Source organism: Phalaenopsis equestris, unplaced genomic scaffold (genome assembly GCF_001263595.1).
Source record: "Phalaenopsis equestris unplaced genomic scaffold, ASM126359v1 Scaffold000729, whole genome shotgun sequence".
NCBI lineage: Eukaryota > Viridiplantae > Streptophyta > Magnoliopsida > Asparagales > Orchidaceae > Phalaenopsis > Phalaenopsis equestris.
Genome location: NW_018165169.1, coordinates 220574 through 226573, shown reverse-complemented (window position 1 = coordinate 226573; position 6000 = coordinate 220574). Strand labels below are relative to the sequence as shown.

The window sequence follows — 6000 nt, the reverse complement described above, 5'->3', positions numbered from 1 at the left end:
TATATATATATATAACGTGCTGTGTACCGCGGCCCGTTGATTGGCATCCACGATATAAGACCCCTCAGGTCGGGCTTTCGAATCATCTCTGGCATAGTTGGCCTTAAGGAGGTGGTACTCGAATTATTAGCCACATTAGGGGTGATTGGAAGATAGTATAATAGCCTCTAGTCATTCCTTCTATATATATATATATACCGGGGAATGCTTATCGACGTTAAGGATGGGCGATTCTTTTGGATCTTTCCATTGCATCGACAAGCAAGGCAACATCATCTTGCAGGACACTATCGAGTACCACAGCATCCGACGATCGCCACAGTCCCCGATGGAGCAGCAATGTCTCGGAATCATCCTAATACCGGCCGCCTGCCGCTCATCCTGCCATGTGGATTGCTCCATCAACGAGCAGATGTCCTTGTTATCTATTAGCAGATGAAAATTAGAGTCTGATTGGTGAATTGAAATTCGGCTAAATGAAGCTTCTTGTAAGTCTTTTCATTTTGAGGAATTGGAAATTTGATGTTTATGATATGAAATTCGTGGTTTAAGGATCAATGAAGTAAAAGTTTATATATATATATATATATATAACGTAATTGAGACACTAGCTCAAATACTTTAAGATGAACTCCTTGGACAAAAAATGTATAAGTTGCACTGGTGATAGCGAGACTCAAGCCCACAAGAATTTTTTAAGTGCCTCGAGGCATGTTCCGATGCACCTCAAAAGCCTTTTTAAATAAGGATTACCAATTTGGAGTAAGGAAAAATAGATCATTTTTTTAGAATTTATCATCTCTCACAAAAAACACTTCATGGTCTTGAGCCATCCTTGATAATCCTAAAATAAAATTCATCAATAATTCTTCCTAATGCCTATAAGAAAAGGGTACAACAGTGTATTATCCTGAATTTTATTTGTAGCTTTAGCTCATCAATATATTGTGCATTGAGCGACCAATTTTGATTTTAGAGAAAGCCAAAAAAATCCATTCTCCAATATATAATGTTGCCTTTTCAAAATGACCAATTATTAATCTACAATACAATTTAGTGATGAGAAATTTTCTAACATAAAATCAAAGATTACATAAGCATTTTCTCTTATATAAATATGCACTTATAATTGTGAATGTTTGTTGTAAAGTTAAAGCTTTGCACAAATGTTCGAGGAAAATTAAAAATCAAAGCATGCTTAATAGCAATCTCTAATTCAATCGAAACATGATATTCTCAATTCTAAAGAAGAAATCATCAAATTCACCCTAGAAAAAATTGAGAAAAAAGTAATAAGTAATTTTTACTTATGATTGGAGCAACAATAGTGCTAAGCTTTTTTATCAATCTCTTATAAAAGAAGAACAGAAAATGAAAACTACTAACCTCAATAAAACTTTTAGATGATTGATAGTAATTTAGAAGAAGTTTAAGTCCAATAGAAGACACAATAGATCATAAGAAAATCATCTCAATTTGTAGAAAGAAACACTTCTTTTAAATTAATATATAATTTTTATTGTCCAAGTATTTCAAAGACTTACTGAAGGCATTGTAAGTGCTTATTTTCACTAAATCTAAAAATCAAAACATCAACAAAATACACCACAAAAAATTAACTATATAAAGTTTAAGGAAAATATTCATTAATCACATAAATTTGCTAAAAGCATTAAAAACTTTAAGCAGAATAACAAGCCATTCATAAAGTCCATATGTTGTTTAAAAACAAATTTCTCTCAACTCATGATCAAATTTGAATCTAGTGATAAATGCTTTCTGTATCAATTTAAGAAAAAAATTTTGCGGTCACAACTAAATCTAGCATTTCTTCTTAATCATAGAGTAGAAAATATATATTAGAAAGTGATTTTGTTCATCGCTCGACAATTAAAAATTAATCGCTATTTTCCAACTTTTTAGGATTTGATAGAGCTGTAACCACACATGAACTAAAACATTGCATAACTAAATCCTCAATTAGTAATTCTTGAACAAAACCCTTATTTAGGGGTTGATGGTGTATTGAATGTCTCCAAAGTGGAAGCAATTTATTAGGAAGCCCATCAACTGCAACATCACTATTTTTAGAAAGGAGAGATGAGATTAAAGCAAATATGTGAATCTCATATGAATTTTGGGTGCCTTTCTGTACATACAAAACCTAAAAGCTGTTTGGATTAAAAAAAACTCTTTCTTTAAACTTCCAAATCCCACATTCTTTATTTTAGGAGTTGAAAAGAAGACAAAAAAAGAGATGGAATCAAAATCAGAAATGACAGTATTATCCCAAATAGTGTGTCCTATGACAAACAGCTGGAGTTTGGAACCTCCGTTGGAGTGAACAAGAGATATAGATAAGAGTTTTGTCTTTATTTTAGGAATTGAGAATGAACACAAAATAAAAGAGGAATCAAAAACAAACATATTAGTACTATACCAAACAGTAAGGTTTCCTTTGACAATAAATTAAAGTTGGAAACCACTTATCGAAATGAGCATAAGCTATAGATCACAGGTAGGAACCACTTATTAAGTACTTGTCACTTCTTTGTTGTGCCATGGAACAAAGTTTTTAATGTAGAACAAAAAAAATCTAGTTTGACGGGACAAAACTTCATGACTAGCCAATTTAGGAGTTAGGTTCATCATCTAACTCGAATTTAAATAGTCTTTAATTATATGCTCAACACATACATAGGCTATGCTTGTCATACAAGAGAGTTGCAAATATACAGAATAAGATAGAGATCAAAAATATTGTGTTGCAAAGGTGTGTTGTAAGATGGAGAACCAAAATATTGCAAAAAGAATCACGAACAACATGAAAGGAGATGAGTATTTTGGCTCAAGACATTTGATAGCCCTACATAATTTAATGGGTAGCAAGAAAGCAAACAAAATGAAGGTTTAAGTGTTTTTATTATTAATAAAAGAATCCATATAAGAAAGATAGATCAAAAAACAAACCAAAATAATCCCGCCCATAATTTCTCGAGGACCACATTAGTTCCAAACTATATTAAAAATCTGATTTGATACCTCAAGAGTCAAAATGATCTCACATTAAAAGTAACGGAATATGAAGTTAAAGTCAAAGGATGGTATTATGAAATGAGAATATTTCAAGGATTAACACCTTATAATTTTTAAAATGTCTGATAGATGATTTTTTAAAATTTGAGATGCTTTTAGTAATTTATCAATAATAGTTGCTAAATTTTATAAATTTAGTATGCATTAATTTCATCAAAGAGTCTCTAAAAATAAAGAAAGAAATATGTGGCATCAACAAATTTTTATGATCAGGAATAAATCTTGATACATTATGAGCAAGAAATACTCCAAATTAAAGTTTAGGATTATCTGGGCCTCGATCTCAACAAGTTTATAGTCAAACTAAGCAGTCTTGATAAGACAAACCTAATGACGCCAAAAGTGATCCAATGCGAGTTCAAATAAGCCCGAGATCAAACACTAGAACTGTAGTTGAGGCTTTGGTGCATCAATTGGAAGGCTAAATGATTTCAAAACTTAGCATGTTTATAGTTAAATCGAGCATCTCGATAAGCGAAATGCAGCAAGCCCGATATCATTCAATTATGAGATCGTTAAAATACTTAAATGTTGAAAAAATTATCTATGATCAAGAAAATCAATGTGGATCCTTACATAGTGTTTTGGGAAATTAGTCGATTTTATCAAAATGTTAGTCTCAAATATTATAAGTAGGTCTCTATTCTTCACTTAAGGGGAGGATAAGAGAAAAGAGTGAGCTGACTACTAAAGTTAAACTCTTGAAGTCTCGACATTTTCACAGGTTATCAAAGTTTACCTCTGACTACCAAAGTTTGTCGGCGACCATCACAAACAATTGCTATAGCCAATTACGACAATTATAACAATTAACTACGGCTTTGATAGGTCTGCCACGACTGCTATAGCTATCAACTACAACTTCTATAATCAACTACAACTTCTATAATCAACTACGGCGGTTATAGAGCCACCACAACTTTTATAGTCAAACTACAACAATTATAGTCTCAAACCTCTGTACTCTTGATTATATAGTGGATTATTCTAACTTGGCAAGAATCCATAGTTTTTTCTCCTCCAAGGTTTTCCATGTATGAAAATTTTGATGACTTCTCACACAACTTTTCTTTTATCAGTGTGTGCACTAAAAATTCGTACAATGTTAAGACGTTCTATTATCACTCTGTCACCGTAAATTTTCTAACACAGCAAGAATGTTACTGATAAATTATATATCAAATAAGGTAAGTGGAAAATTGGATTTATAAAAATTTCAAGAAAATTAAAATTCCTAAAATATCCTCATTTTAACACTAAAAGTTAAATTTTAACATCAATTTTCATTACTTTTAATGGTGGGATGATTTTTTCTCCTATTTAAGAGTCCAAGGGAAAAATCATACATTGTTGATGGTATGGAAATAAAATGTAGCACTATAAATAGTTGCAAAACTATTTTGATCATTTTCTCAAAAAAGATGTATAACATTCACTTAAAAAGCAAAAAATATTCACTTCTATCAATGATTGCTTTCGATACTAAAGGCAAACTTAATTACTAGAAGATTAAAAATTAATTGATACAACCCACACTTAACCATTCTATTTTCTATCCTTCCTTGAAGTGGCTACCATAACTCATGTCATTAAGAAAGTTTGAGAACAAAATATGAAAATATGTGAAAACAAAGATACTAAATAACTGCCGAGATTTGATGGCCATAGGACTGCTCTTTAAGCTCAAATTGAGCAATATTTAACAGAAACCTATATAGATGCATTACATGTTTCTAGTAGAGCAAAACGAGCCCACTTGTTAAAAGTCAACTATAGGCATTCTCGCTCAAAAAGCCCCAACTAGACTTAATATATTCATCGATAAACCTTTATAACTTAAAAGATTGTTAATAACTTATTTGTCAATTGTTAATAGCTACCGTTTCATAGTCTCGCAAATGCGGAGTAAAGTGCATTGTATTTATAGTACTGTCAGAGATGAGGTGTCCTTAAGATGTTGATGCATTCACTACAACTTGCTTCATCTCACAAATGTATTGTGATTGCCAAGCTAAACATAAGAGGGACAAATATGTTGAGATTTCACTGATAAGGTGTTTTTAGTAAACAAAATCCCTAAACCTTTTTTAGGATGGATAATAGGTGTACCAATAAACCATCAAAAAACCTTTTCTTTTTTTTTTTAGTTTTTAAGGACTATTTGATTTTATCATATTTCATAAAGTTTTCCCATGCTTCTGCCTCATTTATTTCAGGGTCACAAATGGTAACATTCATTTCTATAGAGAGACAACAAAATAAAGTTTCCTTTCCAATCAAAAGAGCCACACTTTATCAACTTTTGTTCATTCAAGATGATCTTCACATTGGTCACTGTTGGAAAATGGATGAACTTCTAACAGAGCTGTTAAATCCTCACTTTCTTACCCATCATGATAAACAAATACCTGTAAATCTCTGAAATTATGAGCTTATATCTATCCAAAGTTATGAGAACATTTGCTCCAATGTGATGAATTAAGCTCATAGTATGCATTTTAAGATTTTTGATAAGATCTTATCTGGATTCTTACTAGGGAAATCGCGTGCTTATTAATGAACTGAAGCTTTCTGTAATCAATGCCTCTAACATTTTCATTCAGTCCCATAGTTCTTTGCTAAACATCTGAAAGCATACTTTCTAATAAAGAATATGTGATTAGACATGTCTCAAGAAATCGGAAGTACACAGCATTTCGTCTATCCAATTTGCAGTACATACAAAGAACTCAATGGTGAAGTTAAGCATAAAAGATATGATATAGGGCGGGTAAAGATCTAGGGTTACAAATACAACTTAAAATGAGAAGCACAATGAAACCACAAAAAAATCAAAATCTCGGTGTTACTAACTCTTAATTTTAGCAAACAAATCCATCACTTTTGACACAAAAACAGCAAGCA

At 31.6% G+C, this 6000-nt stretch overlaps 1 protein-coding gene and 1 pseudogene across 1 annotated transcript in view; one reads left to right on the top strand and one right to left on the bottom strand.

Annotated features, from left to right (window-relative positions):
- LOC110030499 overlaps positions 1-6000 on the bottom strand; it is a 58267-nt gene that overhangs the window by 46713 nt on the left and 5554 nt on the right. The window lies entirely within an intron of this gene.
- On the top strand, positions 202-439 carry LOC110030500 (annotated as a pseudogene).